The sequence below is a fragment of the Bos indicus x Bos taurus genome, chromosome 12 (assembly GCF_003369695.1).
Source record: "Bos indicus x Bos taurus breed Angus x Brahman F1 hybrid chromosome 12, Bos_hybrid_MaternalHap_v2.0, whole genome shotgun sequence".
NCBI lineage: Eukaryota > Metazoa > Chordata > Mammalia > Artiodactyla > Bovidae > Bos > Bos indicus x Bos taurus.
In genome coordinates this window covers 82,761,206-82,785,394 of record NC_040087.1, presented here as the reverse complement: position 1 = coordinate 82,785,394, position 24,189 = coordinate 82,761,206, and the positions used below count along the sequence as shown (strand labels likewise).

At 41.6% G+C, this 24,189-nt stretch overlaps 1 protein-coding gene across 2 annotated transcripts in view; it reads left to right on the top strand.

The window, feature by feature from the left end:
* Positions 1-24,189, top strand: part of FAM155A (family with sequence similarity 155 member A) — a 609,369-nt gene that overhangs the window by 217,836 nt on the left and 367,344 nt on the right. The window lies entirely within an intron of this gene.

Sequence of the window (24,189 nt, the reverse complement as noted above, 5' to 3'; positions counted from 1 at the left end):
TTCTAACATTTTTACAGTATTCTTGTTGTGGAATTTGATAAAATGTTAATAGATTTGTGTTTTGTGTAGAGGGATATCTCAGTGCCCAGATGACAAGTGAATTTTAAATATGCAGCAGAGAATTGGATACATGTGATAGTCAGCAGTCCTTCCAAAGGTGCTTAATAGTGGCATTTCCCTCTATTCTCAGGTGTCATGTGTCACTAAATTGTTCTTAAATTGAATGATCACTTAGTTTACATCAAAGGTGCTCACTGAGGTAGTTTGGACTTTCTTTCCATATTAGAAACATAGGAACCTGGAATGTTAGATCCATGAATCAAGGCAAATTGGAAGTGGTCAAATAGGAGATGGCAAGAATGAACATCAACATTTTACGAAGCAGTGAACTAAAATGGACTGGAATGGGTGAATTTAACTCAGATGACCGCTATATTTACTACTGTGGGCAAAAATCCCTTAGAAGAAATGGAGTAGCCATCATAGTCAACAAAAGAGTCTGAAATACAGTACTTGGGTGCAATCTCAAAAATAACAGAATGACCTCTGTTCGTTTCAAGGCAAACCATTCAATATCACAGTAATCCAAGTCTAGGCCCTGACCAGTAATGCTGAAGAAGCTGAAGTTGAACGGTTCTATGAAGACCTACAAGACCTTCTAGAACTAACACCCCAAAACGATGTCCTTTTCATTATAGGGGACTGGAATGCAAAAGTAGGAAGTCAAAAGATACTGAAGTAACAGGCAAATTTGGCCTTGGAGTACAAAATGAAGATGGTCAAAGGCTAACAGAGTTTTGCCAAGAGAACGCACTGGTCATAGCAAACACCCTCTTCCAACAACACAAGAGAAGACTCTACACACGGACATCACCAGATGGTCAACACCGAAATCAGATTGATTAAATTCTTTGCAGCAAAAGGAGGAGAAGCTCTATAAAGTCAGCAAAAGCAAGACCAGAAGCTGACTGTGGCTCAGATCATGAACTCCTTATTGCCAAATTCAGACGTAAATTGAAGAAAGTAGCGAAAACCACTAGACCATTCAGATATGACCTAGATCAAATTCCTTATGATTATACAGTGAAAGTGACAAATGGATTCAAGGGATTAGATCTTATAGAAAGAGTGCCTGAAGAACTATGGATGGAGCTTCATGACATTGTACAGGAGACAGGAATCAAGACCATCCCCAAGAAAAAGAAATGCAAAAAAGCAAAATGGCTGTCTGGGGAGGCCTTACAAATAACTGAGAAAAGAAGAGAAGCTAAAGGCAAGGGAGAAAAGGAAAAATATACCCATTTGAATGTAGAGTTCCAAAGAATGGCAAGGAGAGATAAGAAAGCCTTTTTCAGTGATCAATGAAAAGAAATAGAGAATAATAATAGAATGGGAAAGACTAGAGATCTCTTCAAGAAAATTAGAGATACCAGGGGAACATTTCATGCAAAGATGGGCTCGATAAAGGACAGAAATGGTATGGACCTCACAGAAGCAGAAGATATTAAGAAGAGATGGCAAGAATACAGAAGAACTGTACAAAAAAGATATTCACATCCCAGATAATCACAATGGTGTGATCACTGACCTAGAGCCAGACATCCTGGAATGTGAAGTCAAGTGGGCCTTAGAAAGCATCACTATGAACAAAGCTAGTGGAGGTGATGGCATTCCAGTTGAGCTATTTCAAATCCTAAAAGATGATGCTGTGAAAGTGCTGCACTCAATATGCCAGCAAATTTGGAAAGCTCAGCAGTGGCCACAGGACTGGAAAAGGTCAGTTTTCATTCCAATCCCAAAGAAAGGCAATGCCAAAGAATATTTAAACTACTGCACAATTGCACTTGTCTCACACACTAACAAAGTAATGCTCAAAATCGTCTTAGCCAGGCCTCAGTAGTACATGTACCATGAATTTCCAGATGTTCAAGCTGTACTTAGAAAAGGCAGAGGAAACAGAGTTCAAATTGCCAACATCCATTGGATCATCGAAAATGCAAGAGAGTTCCAGAAAAACATCTGCTTCTGCTTTATTGACTACACAAAAGCCTTTGACTGTGTGGATCACAACAAACTGTAGCAAATTCTTCAAGAGATGGGAGTATCAGACCACCTGACCTGTCTCCTGAGAAATCTGTATGCAGGTCAAGAAGCAACACTTAAAACTGGACGTGGAACAACAGACTGGTTCCAAATAGGAAAGGAATATGCCAAAGCTGTATATTGTCACCCTGCTTATTTAACTTATATGCAGAGTACATCATGCGAAATGCTGGGCTGGATGAATCACAAGCTGGAATCAAGATTGCCCAAAGAAAAACCAATAACCTCTGATATGCAGATAACACCACCCTTCTGGCAGAAAACGAAGAAGAACTAAAGAGCCTCTTGATTAAAGTGAAAGAGGAGAATGAAAACATTGGCTTAAATCTCAACATTCAAGAGACTAAGATCATGGCATCCGGTCCCATCACCTCATGGCAAATCAATAAGGAAACAATGGAAACAGTGACAGACTTTATTTTGGGGGGGCTCCAAAATCACTGCTGATGGTGACTGCAGCCATGACATTAAAAGATGCTTGCTCCTTGGAAGAAAAGCTATGACCAACCTAGACAGCATATTAAAAAGCAGAGACATTCTTTTGCCAACAAAGGTCCATCTAGTCAAAGCTATGGATTTTCCAGTAGTCATGTATGGATATGAGAGTTGGACCATAAAGAAAGCTGAGTGCTGAAGAACTGATGCTTTTGAACTGTTATGTTGGAGAAGACTCTTGAGAGTCCCTTGGACTGCAAGGAGATCCAAGCAGTCCATCCTAAAGGAAATCAGTCCCGAATATTCATTGAAGGACTGATGTTGAAGCTGAAACTGCAATACTTTAGCCACCTGATGCAAAGAACTGACTCACTGGAAAAGACCCTGATGCTGGGAAAGATTGAAGGTGGGAGGAAAAGGGATTGACAGAGGTTGAGATGGTTGAATGGCATCACCTACTTGATGGACAGGAGTTTGAGTAAGCTTGGGGAGTTGGTGATGGACAGGGAGACCTGGCGTGCTGCAGTCCATGAGGTCGCAAAAAGTCAGACACAACTGAGCGACTGAACTGAACTGAACTGAAAATTTGGACTTGAAAGAACTTTTACAATATAATTCACCCAATTTCTCTTTAGAACAGGGATATGGTGGCCCAAAGTTGTTCGTTCAGCTGATGTCAGGACTAAAAGTGAGTATTCCCGACTGAGTACACTGTATTATTTGTTTTATCTCACAGCTTATATTGACCAATGGATGGTAGCCACCTTGCAAAAAGTTGGCCACATTAGTTTTAAGGAATTTAATTTATTTCCTAGCTGGTGGATGAAAGATGGATAAGACATTGGAAAATACACTGCCTCTCAAGTAAAGTTTTATGAAGCAGAAGACTGAGTATAGGTACCCTATTGCAATGACAGGCAGAAGTTAAAAGGATATGCTAAGCAGTGTGAACTTTAATTGGGGAGCCTTAAGGTAAGGATTCAGAGAACGAACACATTAGCATCACTTCTTAATCTAATGCTTCAGTGCTCTGATTTACTAAAAACTGCCCAGTTTTTGATAAATTATTTTATTATCAGTAATAATTTTTTAAAAAATTTCATTGGCCTTCCATGTGAAAGCTAATCAGGGTTGGTTTGTTTGTTTAGTTTTTTTTTTTTTTTTGGTAGCATTTGCGAATTGACTGGATCAGATCAAATGCAAACTGACGGGATCAGATCTAATGGTTCCTTTCCTGAATAAGAAAAAAAGAAATGTGTGACTGAAAGAATGTTCAAGATATTACTTAAAACTCATTTAGTCTCTCATTTTAAAAGAGCATTGAGAATTATCGCAAGCAACTAAAAAACCGTGTTACCTTTGATATGCAAAATACTTTAGCAAACTTATTTCACCTAATTATCTTTTCCATTTGCTGTATAGTTGTGAGCACATTGAATCAATACACCTTTTAATAATGTGAAGCATATTTGATGAAATGTAGAAATGGGGAAGCATTCCTCAGACGTTTCTGCGACACAAAAGGAGCTGAGGTAAAGGGTGGGCTGCGTGAATGAAACATGCTCTCACTGTAACAGTTCTGCCAGTGGCCTCGGAGTCTAATTGGGGCTCACAAAATAACAGAAGATCAATTAGTATTCTCACTTGACATTCTGCTAGAGAAAAGCAGTGACCAGAAGGGGCATTCCAGTGGAAGGAAAGTGGGGTTTCGGGAGGTAAAGTTTAGGTCTGTCTAGTCAAAGCTGTGGTTTTTCCAGTAGTCATGTATGGATGTGAGAGTTGGACTAGAAAGAAAGTTGAGGACCGAAGAATTGATGCTTTTGAACTGTGGTGTTGGAGAAGACTCTTGAGAGTCCCTTGGACAGCAAGGAGATCCAACCAGTCCATCCTAAAGGAGATCAGTCCTGAATATTCATTGGAAGGACTGATGCTGAAGCTGAAGCTCCAATACTCTGGCCACCTGATGTGAAGAACTGACTCATTTGAAAAGACCCTGATTCTGGCAAAGACTGAAAGCAGGAGGAGAAGGGGACGACAGAGGAAAAGGTGCTTAGATAACATCACCAACTCAATGGACATGAATTGAACAACCTCCAGGAGATAGTAAAGGACAGAGAAGCCTGGCGTGCTGCAGTCCATGGGGTCTCAAAGAGTTGGACACGACTGAGCGACTGAACAACAGCAACAACAGCAAGTGCCCATTACATGAGAGGGCTCTGGACTTGGCCTTCAGTCAGCTAAACTGCACTGAATGAATGCAGAGTAAAGCATGTCTGTTGATTTATTTATCAAGTGACCAGAGTATGAATCTTGGCTGTCTCTTTAAATTAAACGTCTTGCTTTGGAAAGATAACAAACGTCTGCTTGAAGCGTAGCAGACCTTCACAATGGTTTATTAAAAAGCAAGCAGACATAGAAGATCAATCATGTGGGTGAGAAGGTGTCCATGCCACTGAAGAGAGGCGTCATCTGATTCGTGTGGTAGCACATGCGTTTTCAATTGTATGAGAGCATAGTTTCATCTTTGTAATATTTATGGATTCCATATATACATTACTTCGAAATGAAAACAGAATTACTGTCCTTGGTTTTTTTTCCTACTTTCAAGGCAGGAAAAAAAGCCTTTAACACTGCCTCCCTATTGTTTAAATGAGCTGGATTTCAGAACTGCTCCAAAACGATAACTAGCCTGGAGTTTAAGGCAAAATAAGCAAACCTATGGAAGGCATTCACATTAAGTGCATGCAAATTTGTACTTTCTCTCTGGAAAGAGGATGCTTGAACTAAGCTGAGAATTAATAATAATCAGAAGGGGGATGAAAACACAGAGTCCATAGTTACCTTGGTTTCTCCAAAGTGCTGTTTCACTTGATCCTTTGTTCCAGGGCGCTTTCTGAGTGGCATTCTTCTTTAGGCCTTCTGTGTAGGCTTTAAAATATAACTTTTACAGGAAATTTCTCTCCTCTCCATAGAGGGAAGAATGTGCTCCCCTTGCTGATATTCAAGTGTCTTTCATGTGGAGAAAATAGAGGTTCAGAAGGGACCCCTTCATTAAGGTTTCACTGGCACTTGTGAAAAAACAGCCTCCCCCTCACTCATGGTAAATAACACTGAAAAGAATGACATTCTGTGAAATTATGAACTCCATGAGGGACTTTTCTAACAATAATAATAGGGAGGATAAAGCCTCCAGAAATCTGTTCATTTTAATAATAAGTTCAGTTCAGTCACTCAGTCGTGTCCAACTCTTTGCGACAAGGGTCTGGTAAATTAGTATGATGGAATCAAACTGGTGCAGGGCTTAATCTCACAAGGTACTCATTTCTTTTCATAAGTTTTTTGAAAATCACTCTCTAATTCCCATATCCCAGGGAAATGATAATCTATTTTCTAGGTAATTAAGACTTTCCCAAGTTCACTGGTACATAGAGCTGGGACTACATAAGTTGGATTATAACTATTTCAACAGGGGACAAAAATCACCTTGCTATATTTTGATTCCATTTTCAATGTGTTTTCATTCCATCTTGAAATTGACTCAGCTTCTGGAATTGCTCTTTGTAGGATGTTGTAGAGAGCTTCGCTGATAGCTCAGTTGGTAAAGAATCTGCCTGCAATGCAGGAGACCCTGGTTTGAATCCTGGGTCAGGAAGATCTGCAGGAGAAGGGATAGGCTACCCACTCCAATATTCTTGGGCTTCCCTGGTGGCTCAGCTGGTAAAGACTCTGTCCACAATGCGGAAGACCTGGGTTCGATCCCTGGGCTGGGACGATCCCCTGGAGAAGGGATAGGCTACCCACTCCAGTGTTCTGGCCTGGAGAATTCCATGGATAGGGTTGCAAAGAATCAGACACGACTGAGCGACTTTCACTCTCAGCCTGTGGTAGGGGAGAATGAGAAACCATATGGCGCTCTGGAGTTGATTCAGCTTTGGCAGTCATTCTTGCACTCTGGCAGAGAAGAATGAGAAGTAAAATGTGCCTTTGTTTATTGAATGACCTTCTTATTGTAGATCTTCTCAATTGTTTTCCAGTTATAAATATTATTTCAAGGAGCACCTTTGCATATAACTTTTTTGCAGTGACTGAGATATATAAAAGTGGGAGCTCATGACTTAAAAAAAAAAGATTTTTGACATCCCTGTCACCTCATCAGTAATTAACAAAACTATTAAACATCCAGTGTTATTTTTTCCAATTTTATGTAGTGGGTAAGACTAACAGGTTAGAAATTATACTCTACAAAGTCAATCTTTTAAAATAAGTGTTATTGAACTAAACAAATACTCTGGATGTTGAGTGTACAACTGTAAAGTTTTTCTGCTTTGAATATGAAACCCCTCATGTATCAATTCATGCACTAAATTGACTAAGCTATATCTGCATTGCCAAAACAGCCTGTCAGAGAAAATAATCACTCAAAACAAGTTATTTGGTGTCAGGTAGGAATGAATTTCCTGTTTTCAGCAGGTTAAATCTGTGTCTCGTAGCTCAGACTGATCTCAGGTGGCCTCGGCCTGCAGCATCTTGGAGTGGGGCTTGGGTTCCCAGCCAGAGACTGATGCTGGGTTGCAGCAGAGAAAGCACCAGATCCTAGCCACTAGACCAGAGGTCAGTGACCAGGGCTCTGGCCCTTCGGCTTTGCAGAAAGAATTCTCATGGAGATGGAAAGCAGTGAAACCGGTGAAATGTTTGTGAAGAGGAAAAAGAGTACAGTGTGTGTGGACAGACACAAGGCAGCTCAAGGAGGGAGTCACTGAGTCCTGCCCTCACGGCGGTTTGAGTTACTTTCACGGGTGATTTCATCCAGGCTTGCTTTGGCCAGTCGTTTTGATTTACCTGGTTCACCGTCCGTATTGGTATATCTCAGGATCCTCCCGTGTGTGCCCACGTGTCTCTTAGCCAAAATGGATTTTACTGAAAAGGCGTCTGGGTAGAACACCCTTGACATAGCTCCGCTTTGGTCTCTAAGGAGCATTCTCTGCACCTATGTGGTCAGGGAGGTCTCCCCAGTTCAAGAAAAAGAAATACGTGGTCTCAACAGGGCCTAGCCTCCTCCCTTAATGGTTCTCTTATTCCCGTCTTGGAGTTTTGATTCACAGGGAATGAATCTCCAATTACTTTACCATGGAGGAGAAGGGGCCGGCTTCCCTGGTGGTGCAGATGGTAAAGAATCTGCCTGTAAGGCAGGAGAAAGACTTGGGTTCAATCCCTGGGTCAGGAAGATCCCCTGGGGAAGGGAATGGCTACCCACTGCAGTATCCTGCCCTGGAGATCCCATGGACAGAGCACCCTGGCAGGCTACAGTCTGTGGGTCGCAAAGAGTCTGCCTCAAGGCTAGAAAGAACATTATTCCAGAAGTATTAATCTTCCTGGAACACTGTACCATTCACCTGGGCTGGAACACTGATGGAAAGCTTTATGATGAAGGTAATGATGAAGAAGAACACTGGGGTTAAATGGGTTGAAAAAGACCTGGTTAATTTTTTTCAGCATGTCATTAATAAACTTTGATTTTCGAAATAAATTTTGTATAGATGGCTATTGTCATACATAAAATGGAGCAATAAGATATATAAAAATAAGAGATGGAAATTATGGCATTTCACAATATCCAAAAGGTACTTTTAAGCATGTTCTGATATGCAACAATTTAAACAACAATTTTTGCATTAAAATTACTCAATTACTTAAGAGGTAGCTAATGGTTTGGAGTAGGTAGTTCATATCTGTGTGCTGTTTACTGCTAAATGCCAGGAAGTTGATATATGTTCTGAATTGCTAGGATGCTCCCCTTTTAGCCTTTTTTTTTTTTTTTTTAATCAAAAACATTGCTCCATGTTTTTGTTTTTTTCAAGCTACATTGTCCATGGATAGAGATGAATCTAATGCTAAATCTGCATAAAGCTGCAAGGAAAGATAGGTTAGGATGTGCAAATTTAATCTTTAAAGGCACAAAAATGATTTTCTACAGGGGAGTTCAGTGCCTGCACTGTGGTTGTTGATAGGTCCTCAGCATTAATGACTGAGGCCCTGCAAAGCAAAAGGAATCCTTTGCATGTTGGAAAAAACCAGGAGTTCTGTGGAAAACAATCTGTGTTAAAAAGTTGTAAAGGTCTATGGTATAGCATTTGAATGTGTTATTTTTAACTTTGGCCTGAAGCTATAACCCAACATTTACTCAGAAAATTTGGAACCAGAACATCTTTCCCCATCTTGCCTTCCTTTCCCCTTCTCCTTTATTGAAGAGATGAGGGGAATGTAGGTGACTCTCAAATAGGAACTGGGAGAGGAGGGTTGGGAGCCAAAGGTCAAAGGCCACGGATATGGAGGAACTTAACACTTTAACTTTGCTCTACAATTCACTATTTAAAGGTTTTACAGCCAAAATTAGAAAGAACCCAAGCACATATCCATAAATATGCCCACACATTCATATATCTACAGCTGTAAAAAAAAGGACACAAAATTGATTAGATTGTATTAATTATAAAATATCTCAGTTCAGTTCAGTTAAGTCCTTCAGTCGTGTCGACTCTTTGTAACCCCATGGACTGAAGCATGCCAGGCCTCCCTGTCCATAGCCAGCTCCTGGAGTTCACTCAAACTCATGTCCATTGAGTCCATGATGGCATCCAACCATCTCATCCTCCATTGTCCCCTTCTCCTCCTGCCTTCAGTCTTTCCCAGCATCAGGGTCTTTTCCAGTGAGTCAGCTGTTCCCATCAGGTGGCCAAAGTATTGGAGCTTCAGCATCAGTCCTTCCAATGAACACCCAGGACTGATCTCCTTTAGGATGGACTGGTTGGATCTCCTTGCAGTCCAAGGGACTCTCAAGAATCTTCTCCAAAACCACAGTTCAAAACCATCAATTCTTTGGCACTCAGCTTTCTTCACAGCCCAACTCTCACATCCATACATGGGCTGCTGGAAAAACCATAACTTTGATTAGATGGACCTTTGTTGACAGAGTAATATCTCTGCTTTTGAATATGCTATCTAGGTTGGTCATAACTTTCCTTCCAAGGAGTAAGCGTCTTTTAATTTCATAGCTGCAGTCACCATCTGCAGTGATTTTGGAGCCCAGAAAAATAAAGTCTGACACTGTTTCCACTGTTTCCCCATCTATTTGCCATGGAGTGATGGGACCGGATGCCATGATCTTAGTTTTCTGAATACTGAGTTTTAAGCCAACTTTTTCATTCTCCTTTCACTTTCATCAAGAGGCTCTTTAGTTCTTCTTTGCTTTCTGCCATAAGGGTGGTATCATCTGCATATCTGAGGTTATTGATATTAGATATTTCAGATATATAATAACTGAAATATCTGAGGTTATTAATAACCCCAGATAATAAAATATCTCAGGATGGGTTAAATTTAAAACAGTGAAAAGTTATGTCTGTTATGCTACCTTTTTTTGTAAGAAAGAGGGAGATGTGTGTGTGTGTGAGTATATGTGTGTGTTCCGTGCATTTGTGTATGTGTGTGTATCTGAGTGTCGAAAACAGGGGTATACACAATGAGGTGAGGACGGATTGGTGAGTGTGAAAATCAAGGACAACAGAAATTAGAGTCAGAGCCAGACTTTTTAACCTATAATTTATTAAATCATTTTGATTTCTAAATCATAGGGATGAATTACTCTTCAAAATAGTGAAATTCACCTTTAAAAAGAGAAGCTTTGCAAAAGTATCACACAGGATGACACCCTGTGGTTTTTCCCAGAACTGCAAATTGAAAAGGCTCTGATTTTCAGACAGTTTTTACCAAGAAACTCTAATACACTGTGGAGGGCAAGAGTTCTGATAAATAATTTGGAGTTTAAGCACTCCAATAACTGTCACCTGTGTTTTCCCCTATCCTTCGTCCTCACTGGTCCCACGAAATATGTACTTACATTTGTATAAACCATATGTTGGCTTAGTAGAAGTGCATTACGCAATAAATCAGAAGAAATTTGCATATCTACCTCCCTAAGTACCTTTAGGTAATTCACTAACATTCCTGAGCCTCCATTTCTTTGTTTGTAAAGTAAGAATGATTATTCCTCCATCACTGAATTATTCTCCATCAAGACTTAATGCTATAATATTCAGAAACCTTTTGCAAATTTTTAAAGTCCTCTGCAAAAGAAAATGGATGTTGTGGTTGTTTTGTTACACGACTGGATAGCAGTTGTGCCTCAGTCGGTCAAGTTCATATGTTAATAAACACTTCCCTCTATACATGTTCATCCATTGTCATAGTTTAAAATGCTTGTGCCTGTCATTCCCACTCCATCTAGAAAATACCGCCTCATTCTTTCAACCAAACTGATTTGGTCCTCTTTCACTCTCCCCTCCACTCTCCTCTTTCACTTTCAAGAGGCTTTTTAGTTCCTCTTCACTTTCTGCCATAAGGGTGGTGTCATCTGTGTATATGAGGTTATTGATATTTCTCCCAGCAATCTTGATTCCAGCTTGTGTTTCTTCCAGTCCAGCATTTCTCATGATGTACTCTGCATAGAAGTTAAATAAACAGGGTGACAATATACAGCCTTGACGTACTCCTTTTCCAATTTGGAACCAGTCTGTTGTTCCGTGTCCAGTTCTAACTGTTGCTTCCTGACCTGCATAGTATCTAGTCCCTCAAAATTGTTTCTAATTCATATTGTCTTCTGAATGTGGCCATTTTACTTGCTCAGTTGACGAATAGATATCTGTGATCGCTTCCGATGTCTGGGGAGGCTCAGGAGTGTTGGGGTGCACAGGCAGCCCAGGGCACGTCCCTCTCCTTACTCCCCAGCCCGCATTCCTGACCTCTGTGTTTCCACACAGGTTTGTGCAGTTGACTTGGACACTCCAAACAGCAGAAAGAAACGGTGGTTCAGGTAGTACCTTTATTTAACTTAAGACTTGAGGATATTTTTGCATCTAATTCTTCAGCATTCAAACACTCCCAAGAGTAGCTTTAGAGATACGGCTCAAGAGGAGTTATTTTCTAATTTCTTTACCCTGTTTCCTTTCAGAAATATTTCCTTTCTCAATGATGTAGAGCTTCGATGTAAACAGTGTGACCTTACTTGAATAACAATGTTTTTCTGAAAAAAAGAAGCACATAAAAAATCCTCTATGGTTTTCTTTTTTTCTTTGAATACAAATTCAGTAAAAGAAAAGTCATAGTAGAAGATGTTAAAATGGTAGATTTATAAACCCTCTAACTTAACTGTATTAATCGGACTTGAAAGACTAAGTAGAGTTGATAGAGTTGACTGTGTGTGTGTGTGTTATGGTGCATGCTCTCCACGCTTTCCTGTGAGACCTACAAGCCCAGGGACTCAAGCCCTTGTGATCCATTGTGGAGCCGAACCCACTTCATTCTTCAGAGCCAGTCTGTGTCAACGGTAGAACCTATTACAAAAATTTGCTTTCTTTTTTCTTGTGAAAATGATAATTTATATTTTTGACTTTTTCCAGATTTATTGAGATATAAGTGACAGGTAACTTACAAGTTGTTGATTTAATACACACAAATATTACAAAGCAATTACCACCACAATCTTAACACCTTCACCAGGTCACGTGATTGCCATTTCTTTCTTGTGGTGAGGATGGGTAAGATCTATTCCCCAGCCACTCCCAAGTATGTAATACAGTACTGATAACTGTAATCTCTGTGCTGGACACTTAATCCTCAGAACTGACTCCTCATGTAACTGGGGGTTTGTACCTTTTGATAAGCATCTCTCCTTTTTTCCTGCCGTGGCCACCACCATTCTATCCCCTGTTTCTCCGTGTTCAGCTTCTTCAGATTCCACAGATCAGTGATGTTATTCAGCGTTTGTTTTTGATATATGGGCGTACTGTAGATTTCACTCACAAATCAGATTCATTCCATGATCTACAATTTTGCCTGGTGCTATGAACCTGTTTCCTAGATATACGTGGTCTCATATCAACGTATTTTTTTTCTTCACTTTGCCAGAAAACTACCATAGGTGGTCTCAGTCATTTGCAATTCCATCGCTGGGACCAGTTTCTGTAATAGCTTCTGAAAACCAGTCCCTGCAGGGTGTACCGTCTAAAGGGTACAAAAACACAAACATAAAAAATAAAAATACCCGAGCTATATCTGAAGTGGGATAGTTTTTGCTGGTGAATAGTGATTTGTTCATTGAGTAATCATTGACATTCCACCTGGGCAGATGGATTTGTAAATCCTGAGGCTGAAAGCAACCCCAGCGTTTTGTATAGAATATTTTTCTTTTCTTTTAACCTCTAAGGTAAGCAGGAGAGTTAATCGGAGACAGAGGATGAGTGGAAGAATCATTTTTGGAAAAAAAACTCTCTCATGAGCATATTTCAGATACCATTCCGTGAATCACAGGGACATCTCCTGTGGAAGGGACAGTCTTCTTCCCACTTACATGGGTCGAAACTGATTCCCGGAGCCGAGAGGGAAAGGGAGGCTCAGGAAATTCAATCATTTGTGATAGTACTCAGACCAGAACCCAAGTGATTGGACTTCAGCTTGACTTCTGCCTCATCTGGGCCTTCATTATAGCTTCAGTGGAGTAGCGTGGCTCAATTTTTCTCAAGGGTTTTGAGGGTTCAGTGTTAGAGTAGGGGTGGCAGGTCAGATAGGCAGGCATTACTTTGAGGCAGGCCTGGGTAAAATGTATATGGTCCCGGAGAAATAGAAATATCTAGAGGCAGAAAGCAGTATCCTAGCAACTATACGAGAGGAGCAAAGAGTCCAGCCACTTTCAAGCGAGAGCCGGTTAGCAGGAGCGGGAGCGGCAGGCGTGCACAGCAAAAGCTTTGCTACGACTGTACTCTCGGTGACTCAACAGCTCTCTCTGTAATTTCCCATCAGAGTAATTTAGTTGAAAAGTTCACCAGACAGGACTGTTCCTCACAGTTCGCAGCTTCTTCATAGAGATTAGAACGATTGACACGGTCAGTAATGAAAGAGAAGTCCCTTCGTGTTTTTGCCGTTCTTTTAACCTTAAGTATCCTTAATGATACCAGAAAGTATTTATCAAACCAAAAATATGATAAGAAAATATTATTAATCGACCTGGGAATGTACAAACTACCTCCTAGGGGGCTGCCGTGTTAACCCTGTAATTTGGGATGGGAGAATCGGGTGAAATTGCAGGGGAATCTGAGGCCCTAGATGTAATTACCTCCTGGAAGATTAACCAGAACACCCTTTCCATAATGGGATGGGTCAGCAGCAAAACTTTCAGGATCAGGCGGGGGTCTGACCCTAATCACGAGTGACGTTCCCTGGGGTTCTAGTCACCTGTGCCCTGCATGTGAGCCCCCAGTAAGCTTGGTGCGTTGGAAGCTATGACGAGGTGAATGGCATGCATTTTTCTTGTCCCTGTGAAAGTCACTGACTCGTCCACGGACTAACAGTCCATGGGATTCTCCAGGCCAGAATACCAGAGTGGATAGCCATGCCCGCCTCCAGGGGATCTTCCCAACCCAGGGATCGAACCCAGACCTCCCACATTGCAGGTAGATTCTTTACCAGCTGAGCCACCAGGGAAGCCCAAGAACACTGGAGTGGTTAGCTTATCCCTTCTTCAGCAGATCTTCCTGAGCCAGGGATCGAACTGGGGTCTCCTGCATTGCAGGCAGATTCTTTACTAACTGAGCTATCAGGGAATGTCTTTCCTACTGAACTTAAAACAGAGAGAGGATGAGAAGGAGGGAGAGAGGAATAGAGCGGGAAGAGTTTGAAGGAGACAGAAAAGATTGCTTCTAATACTGGGGACTGACGTTGCTGGTCAAATCAGACATTTTAGAAAACTTAGAAGCACACAGAATGGGGATCAACTGGGACAAGGGAAGCGTGGTGTTAGCTGATGGATGCCCTCCCTCACAGACAGTTCTGGATTTCTCTGCTGCATGGTCCCATGGGAACAGACTATCAAAGGAAGAATAGGATTGACTTGGAAATACACTCAATATTTAGGAGGTGCATCTGGTGTGACTTGTTGGCTGGATGTTGTTTTGCATATATATATATTGCCATTTTATACTCTAGGTGTCCAAAGAGTAGATGGTGGACAAGAAAGCAAGGTTCTCACTGCTGTGAGCACGTCCCTTGGTGCAAAAGTATCAGCAAGTACTGCTCATCCACAGGGAACCCATGGGTGAGGAGGGCGTCCCTTGGTGGATAAAGGTTAGAAAAATGATGCAGATAAAGAGGTTCCCTGGTAACAGATCCTGTTAAAGAGTCTTGAACATTCAATTATAGAATCACAGAGATTTTTCCGTCCCTCTTAGAATCTCCGGAAGGCCACATACAGTTAGAGATGACTGTGTCTCGTTCCGACAATAGCATGCTGTTCCCCACGCAGATGGTCCCTCTTAGTGTACGATGGCTCTCTGTGGCTCAGGTATTGATAGCTTTAAATATCAGGAGTATTTCCCGCTTGACCAAATCATCACCATTCTTTTGAAATCCCTCCTCTGACTGTCTGGCTCACCATCAAACTGTAGTTCCAATGTGTACTTTGGTCTTCAATGATAAGCTTCCTGGCTAAGGACTGAATGCCTTTCTTTTTATTTTTTCCTGTCCTAGAATAGGCTTTTTTTTTGTTTTTGGAACAGGTTTCAAACATCACAATTAAGAATTATTCCATTTTAAAGGTCCTATGAGAGCCAATTGGAAAATGCCAGAGGAAAAAAAAATGTCCCATTGACGCGTGCCAGATTATTTAATAATGAACACACAAAAAGAAGGACACCTGTTTCTTTCCAACCTCCTAATCTATTTATGATTTGGGAAATTTGACAAGAAAACAGAATGTCCAGGCTGTAGAGCCTCTGAAATTTCCACATTGGCCACCTCTGGGGGAAAAAGAAATGACTTTGACCCCTGATGTTTTGGTTAAATCATCGTATGATGTGGTTACGTTGGGAGTGTAACTGCTGCACACTAAGAATTAGGAGGCCCGGATTCCTGTCCCGGGTCTGTGGCAGGTCCTGTGTTCCTGGAAGCAGCCCGCTCATTCATATGTCAGGTGGCAGAACTGCATGGTGTCTGGGAAACTTCCAATTCAAATAGCCTGTGGTTTTCTCAAAAGCTGGAATTCATTAGATGCTTCATACATTTTCTTAGCTTTACAAATCTGACTTTAGTAAAAGATCGGGTAATTGGCTCTGATCTAATAAAGAAAACTGCAATATGTAAAAGGTTAGCATTATACTCTGAGGCAACCCCGTCTGAATTTCTGATTGTAGAGCTGTATTCCTTCCAACACTGCTGATGACTGGGGTCCCGGAGGGAGATGGGTTTGCTATGGAGCAATGAGATCCTTTCTGATGGAGTATGTGCCTCATGTCAGTTAGTATACCAGATGAGGAGGATCTTCTAGGGTAGCAGCGGTCAGAATAAAGAGGAGGAGATGGTATGAGAAATATTTAGAAATAAATCAGCCAGTGTTTCCAGGAGTCATGTATGGATGTGAGAGTTGGACCGTAAAGAAGGCTTAGCACCAAAGAAGTGATGCTTTCAAACTCTGGTGCTGGAGAAGACTCTGGAGAATCCTTGGGACTGCAAGGAGATCCAACCAGTCAATCCTGAAGGAAATCAACCTTCAGTATTCTTTGGAAGGACTGTGGTAAAGCTCCAATACTTTGACCACTTGATGCAAAGACCTGACTCATTGGAGAAGACCCTGATGCTGGGAAAGATTGAGGGCAGGAGGAGACGGGGGCAGCAGAGGATAAGATGGTTGGATGGCATCCCCAACTTAATGAACATGAGTTTTTGCAAACTCCAGGAGATGGTGAAGGACAGGGATGCCTTGGTGTGCTGCCGTCCATGAGATCGCAGAGTGGGGCACAACTGAATGACTGGACGACAACAGATCAGCCACATCTGAGGCCACGTGTGCCCCATCCACCGCATTTCCTTCTCTCCCTGTACGTTCGAATCCTCAGATTTCTCCCCCACAACCCTGACACAGGGAGTCCACTCGCCAGTCCTGCGGATCGCCTCGCAGCCCCTCCTCGGCGCCCACTGCCAGGAGGAACCCCGGCGAGCCACCATCGCCATGCTCACCTCCACCGCTGCACAAGTATTCCAGGTGCCCTCTTTGTTTTCTTGCTCATCCCGACGCTCATTTACTTCCCACACAACAGCAGAATGAGCTTTTTAAAAGCATCAGAATATGTCACACCTTCATTGAAAACCCAAGGGTTTTTCCTTTGCACTGTGACAACCATGTCCACATGGCCCTGTGACCCTGACCCGCAGCACTCCGCCCCTACCCCCTCCTCCTCTGCTGGGCGTGCTCTGCCCACGAACAGCTGCTTTCTTCTGGCTTCATTCAGTCTCAGCCCAAATCACTTTTCTGCAAGAGGCTTTTCTTGAGCTTGCTTGAGGTCCTTCTCTATTTTCTGTCTCAGCACCCGGCTTACATGCTCAGTAGCACTTTATCACAGCCTGTGAGTTGCTTTAATGTATTTGAGTTTCATTTTTATTATTGTGCTGCCTGAAAGCAGACATGATGTTTGTATGACTCGTCGTGCAATAGTCTAATAAATATGTGATGAGTGAATGAACAATTAGATAACAAAATGCACTTACCCGTTCCGTTACCTGCGCCAAGCGCTTTGAAGAATGAGGTGCAGCAAAATTTCGATAGGAAAAGGTGATCACACACACACCGGAGCAGTTAGATCCTTCTGAGTGGCAGATTATGGACAATGGAGGGGAGGGGAGGGGAGGAAACACGGGCTCCCAGGCTGTGGCAGGGAACTCCGGAGAAGAAGGAGGAGAGAGGTGGGAATACCACCAGCTTCCTCCGTGTGTCTGCATCTCCCTCGACCTTCTTCTTTCCATCTGTCCCTCTTGGCCCGTGCTAGTCTTCCTGCCTCAACTTAGTTTTTCTTTCAATTTGTGGCTCTTTTCTTGCTCTGTTTCTGCCTTCTCTAACCCAGGGACGGACCTCTGCGAGCTCCCTCTTTGCTGGGCCATTGTGCCTCCTGACAGGGAACAGGGTTGTTCACTGTGCCCCTGCTGATGGTCAGACCATCGTTCATTTGTGAGAATTGACTTTTTTTTTTTAAACTTCATATTCAGGTAGCAGTGGCTCAGATGCTAAAGCGTCTGCCTACAATGTGGGAGACCTGGGTTCGATACCTGGGTCCAGAAGATCCTCTGGAGAAGGCAATGGCACCCCACTCCAATCCTCTTGCCTGGAAAATCCCATGGATGGAGGAGCCTGGTGGGCTGCAGTCCATGGGGTCTCGAAGAGTCGGAGACGACTGAGCGACTTCACTTTCACTTCACTTTCAGGTAGCTAGAGCCGAAATGTTCACGCAGTTTCTGAAACATTGCTCTTCACAGAACTTGTTATCCGCAGCGTTATGTTCTTCCTCCTCGATGTGTAAAGGAAAACCATAGAATTCTTTCACAGAGTGGTTATCACTAATGGTCCTCTGACAGCACAGTTAAATGCAGCCACTGGTTTGCAAACTGAATGATTCCTTTCATCAAGGGTTAAAAAAGGGCTTCATATTTCTTCAGGTGGAGGCCAAGTCTTTTCAGCATTTCACAGTTAAATTTAGAGGGACATGAATACATTCAAATTTAAGGAAGCAAAATTTAAAACTCCCAGTTTCTTTTCTTTGAATTATTAAGTCCCTTGACAAATGGAATGTATCTCTATCATGAATTCAGCTTGCTAAATGTGCTGGAGAAATCCCATTTTGTACATACCCTGGCATTTTTATGTTAATTTTTTTTTTTTCCAGAATAACTAAGCTTTGTAGGAGCCTTTTGCTTTTGCATACCTGGGGTTTCATTTCTGTATTTCTGTCCTCGGGGTCCATCTGTCTGTAGATCCAGGTGCTTTTTGCCATCCAGGAAGAGGTGGGCACGGCAGAGAGCTTTCAGAATTGCTTTGGGGGCACCTCCTCCACCCTCTGCAGTGGGAGGGCTCCTGGCAGCCTGGGGACCAGCTGGTCCTTCCACTCTGCCACTATTCCTGATGACCCCAGAGCACTGAGTGTCTTCTCACGAGTCCGCCTGTCTGGCATTTGTTCTACAAAGGATGGATGAATTAGCAGCTACTGACATTTGCTCTGGACTAAAGGAGGGAAGAATAAGCATCCAGTTTGCTGGGTAGCAGGGAGGTTTCTGAAACCTTTCAGAAGGTTTCCGTGACTTTGGTTTCAAAGCCAAATTTGTGTTTTGCTTTCAGTTTTAACATTTCACCATCACAAAAGAGAAGATCAGTGGCTTTGAAAGATATACTTATTAACAGAAAATCTGGTTACAACATATATGGCACCAAAATGCTTAGCCCTCGTTGAACTAAAAATGACCGTGCTCCTGGATTAATACTAAGTGTGACAGCAGTGAAGTGATGGGGGCCTGCTTTCAAAGAGCATGCAAATCGCCAGGCAGAGGGACAGAAGTTGATTACTAGAGATCTGGTGCCCACTTGAAACCTCAGCAGTGTGTGTGTGTGTGTGTGTGTGTGTGTGTGTGAGTTTCTGGAATTTAATCCTAACACTCACATTTTCATTTTCTGTCCTTATAAATTTTTATTTTTCAGATAGATTTTTATTTTCTAGGAAGTTTATATCTTATTGATGCAGGCGTTAACTTTCACATTTTTGCTTTCAGCCTGTTTACAGGCATGGTTCTAAGTGCTTTACAAATTTTGCTTGAGTTAGGTTCTGTGATTTTCCCCATTGAAAAGATACAAAAAGTGAGGGAAGGGTAGTTCAGTAAATTGTCCAGCGTTACACAGCTAGTAAGTGAGAGAACTGGGACTCACACCTGTAAGGTCTGACTCCAGATTCTAGGTTTTAGGAGCTTCGCTACTTTGCCTCTGCCGTAGAGACAGCCCAGGTCTGAGAAGGGGTCAGGGCGGGGAGTGGGGGGGGCGGCTGTGTCACTGTCCACAGAGAGCCCTTGGGATCAAATAAACAGACTCCGTTGATTTTTTTTTAGTTTGGACTTCTTTCTCTTTGCTGGAATTGGTCTGAAGTTTTTCCATTTTATTACTAGTTCCGGTTTCATTGCAAATCTCTTCTACTTTTGCTATCTGATTCATTACATCTAATTACATTCTTTTCAGTATTCATTTTTTCTTTTTCCTTTGGGCTATCCATATGATTATTTTCCAGCATTTGGAAGCGAATGCCTACTTTGTTTATTTTATGACCTTTCTTATATTTCACGAATCCATTCAAGCTTACAAATTTCTAAGACCAGTGTGGTTGAATTTCTGATGTTTTAATATGAACTGTTCTTGCTATTGTTCATATCTAAATGGTTCATAAGTACATTCTGGTTTTCTCTTGGCAGTTTTTTTCTTTTATTATTTTTGCTAATATGCCTCAAAAGCCTTCACATTATAAGCCCTGGAGAAACTCCCCACCTACCAGAGACTAAATATGATAAGAATTAGGCTCCAGAGTAACAAAGAGAGAGTTGCCTCTGGTTACAAATGGCTTGGGACAGAGCAAAGGTTGGATGCCGTCACCGACTTGATGGACGTGAGTTTGAGCAACCATCCAGGAGATGGCGAAGGACAGGGAAGCTGCAGTTCATGGGTCACAAGGAGTCAGGCACGACTGAGGAACTGAACAACAGCAATAGCAAAATTCAAACAGTCCCACTGTTATTCAGCAAAGCTAGATTGCTATGAAATGATGAAAAATCAAGCCTATTAAGTTATTCACTTTCAGATTAGACAAGCTTTTTTTAAAAAAGAAATGCAAATCACTAGTATCTTAGAGAAACATTGTAACAGAGAAAATAGGAACCAACCAACCAACTGACTCTTCAACTAGGGAATGAAATTTAAGATGTAAACGGTTTTAACTTGGATTTTGTTTTTTAACTTATCACCAAATATACTTTAAATGATTCTTCTCAAAAGATGCTAAGAAATAGAAAATGGGTAGGAAGATAGAGAATATTTTCTCGGGGAAGGGTAGATCCACGTCTACTGCTTGATGCGCTCGTTGCAAACATTAGTGCCCATCATAGTTACGGCGCGAGCAAGGATTACAAAGTACTCATCTGGGGCTTTTTATTGTACATGTGAGTTTAAGTAGTAGAAAACACTTTTTTTTTCTTCTCAAATTGTGCCTTTTGCATGCAGCATAGATGTGAATGAAGAACTGTGTTCTTTAGGGTACATCAGGGAATCTGTCAGAGGTCAGACTATCCAATAGTAAAATTCAGGACTCCCAGGCTGGTGCCCCGTGATGGACTGTAACTTCAGCGATTCGTCTGTGTTTTGGGAAGGAGTTAACTAATGCATAGGAGTAGCATTAGCATCCCAGCGTGGGAACAGGTTGTCTGCTAAATAATGTTTCAACACACGTTTGCTTCAGCTAACATGTTTCACTGTGTGGAGCGGGTGTCTCCAGCGGCAGTGACTCCACCCGGCTCTGACTGGTTGGAAGCATCCGTCAGGCTCTCTGGAAACACGCCAGATGGGAAGACAGGCCACATTTTCAAGCCGGAGAACTTTCCAGTGTCATATGCACAGAGATGGAGATTTCTAAGAAAGACCAAGTTGGGAGTCTTCCCTTCTTAGGAATAGAGCCTTATTTCCTTTAACAAATCACTTTTATTTCATGAAACCCATAAATAATATCCATAGCAAAAGCTGGCAGAAAAAAATGTTAAACACAAAAGTATTATCAAAAGTATTAAAACTATTATAATATTATGCAGTTAAGCAAATAGGACTCATGAATTATCTTTGAATCTCTTATCAATCTGTACAGCCAAGTCTGAATCTATTAACAGGGAGAGGGGGGCGTAAGAAAGCACCTAGAAAGAGCAAGCTGCCGTCAGTAGTACGTGTAGCATTGTTATCATCTCATGACTCACTGTCTGCTCCATACCAGAAATCGGCCACAGTTTCAGGGACACAGCACTTTCAAGATGATCATACAGAGTGTATCCTCACCAGGTAACTGGGAGGTAGCACAGCCATTTTCTTAGGTAAATTTCAGGCTGAGACTTGATTTTTTTTTAATCAAAATATTATGGGATATTAATGAGGCAACTTACCACGTTCTGCCAATTTTCTCATCTTATGTTTTACTCCCAGTCTTAATTAGAGAGAATAATTTTCCTATTGTGTTTTTAATGAAATCTTCAAAAGAACATCAAACATGTAAAAAAGTACGCACCCTAGACTTTTCTGAAATGAGCAATGTGTTGTTCAAATATATTTCCCAAGAAACGAAACATCCACTAATTCAGATTGGAACTGCATTGCTTTGAGCATTTTAGTTTTGATTCTCAGTCTTCTAAAATGTCTAATCATACAAATGAGAAAATTTTTTTCTTAATTCCTTAGGGAAAAAAAAAAAAGGAAAACCAAACTGCTGAAATCTTAATGTGGACAGAAAAGATGAGCAAATAGTTACAGATTAAGAAACAAAAATCTAACGTGTCACCTCTCAGTTCTCCTAAAGAGCAAAAAGCAATTTTCATGTGCTCGGGGGAAAAGTTCAGGGGAAAAGAAGGAGGAGGAAGAGCACTGGCAAGATGGTAATTATCTGGAGGACCATCATTTCTGGTCTCGAGGTCACGCTTAAAATCTTGAGTGTGGAGTGGTTATTAGTATTTCAACTTCTGTCTGCTTGGATGTTGTTCTGATGGCTTAGACACTTGACATGATTCATTTCTTCTCGTCTTCAAATATAGCTAGAGGACAAATTAGTTCTGAAAGATTTTAAATTGAGAATGACTTATTCCTCAGATGAAACTAAAAAGTCTCTGGGTGGAAACACAGCCTCCTGCATTTGGCCCTCTCACCTTTAGCCCCGCCCCATCTCCAGGGCAACAGGGACAGAGCACCCTTCCAGGGCTCTGCTGACAAATGTAAGTCATCAGGTGTCCAAATGGGCAAAAAGCATGGCATTTTCAAAACAGATAACTAGTCCTTAGAATGCTGTTGGTATTTGGAGTAACAGATGGAAACAGAAAATGGAGCCACATGTGCAGATAGCACGGTTCACTGGTCAGCCACACCATGGTCAAAGGATTCCTATCTTAATCCTTGTTTTCTTCTTCAATTTAGTTATCAGCGTCAGATTTTAAACTGGCTCTTTGTGAATGTGTCCATTACTGCTCTGTTATTAAAAGGAGAGGGAGCTTGATTTTTGTATGATATTGTTTAATCCGTCTTTTAACTTTTGATACACACTGGCGTATTTAAAAATAACCCTGTATCACTGATTTCAGCTGTGACATTGGCACGGTTATGACTTCAGTCTTTTAAATCCACAAGAGTATTTCATTTGCCAGGCTTCCCTGGTGGCTCAATGGTAAGGAATCTGCCTGCCTATGCATTCAGTGCAGGAGACGCTGGTTCAGTCCCTGGGTCAGGAAGATCCCCTGGAGAAGGAAGCCGGCCACCCACTCCAGTATTCTTGCCTGGAGAATCCCGTGGACAGAGGAGCCAGGAGGGCCGGAGTCCATGAACTCCTGAAGAGCGGGACACGACTCAGCGACTAAACAACAACAAACAGCTCCTTGCTGCTTCAGAATGATAAAAGAACACCTCATTTTTGGCCAACTTTTCTGATCGACCTGCAAGTAAGTGATTACATTTGAATAGGTTCAGATAGAGCCGACAGTCTTTCTTCTTCAGAAATGAACTGGTGCCTCTGTTGATTTTTGACTAAGAGAATGGAGTCATGGGCCCATAAGTCACCTAGAAAGTGTGAACAGAAAGTACACTCTAATTAGCAATGCCTTGGCAGCCCCATTTCAGTAGCATTTAAATTTCACAACTAAGTATTAAGTTGCAGGCATGTCCAAGAAAAAAGGAAACTGAGATCTAGGATTAATGCTATCGTTGCTTTATCAGTTAAGAAGATTTAGTTTTTACTTTTTAAGAAATCTCACTAAGGAATAATTTTGAACTTGCAAAAATGTCTCTTCACAGACAGAACTCTGACCAGAAGTCTGTGTTAGGAGAGGTGCTAAAACTATCCTGTCCCTTCATTCTCTTAAGAGATATCTTGGGCAAGTCATCAACTGAGAATGAGGTTGCCCATAATTACTAGAGAAGATGAGTTGCGAAGCATGTCTACTGTAACATGTCTAATGAGACATGAGCACAGAGAATCATCTGTCCCCGTGTGTTTCTGTGTTCCGGTTCTGTGAGTTTACCAGGAACATAAGTGAGATGCATGGATCCCTGAGAAAACTTGCAGCTATAAGTGCCTGAACTCCAAAACTTATGTAATTTAATGAATCACGCCTTTTATAGAATCAAACTAAATATTAAGTGAAACCTTTTAAGCATTCCCCAAATATTTAAAGGTAAAACTAGAGTACAGTTGGAAATACGTTGTGTAACATTTAGGGAAGATAGGAAGGCATTAGTAAGCCATGCTATCATGCTATAAATACCTGCATTATAGATCATTGTAGTTTCCTAGTGAAAACGTGAGTGCATTTGAGGTAACTCAGGAAATCGATGTAGAGGCTAGCAGAAATTATCCTTTCTGCAAGGAGACAGAGACAGTGTTGGAAAGGAGACTGGATGTATAAATTTACAAAGTCATTTCATCTTTCTAGACCTCATTTCCTCAGCTGAAAATGAAAAAAAAAAAGGTTAAAGTAATTTATAAGATTATTTCAGATTCCCAAATTTGT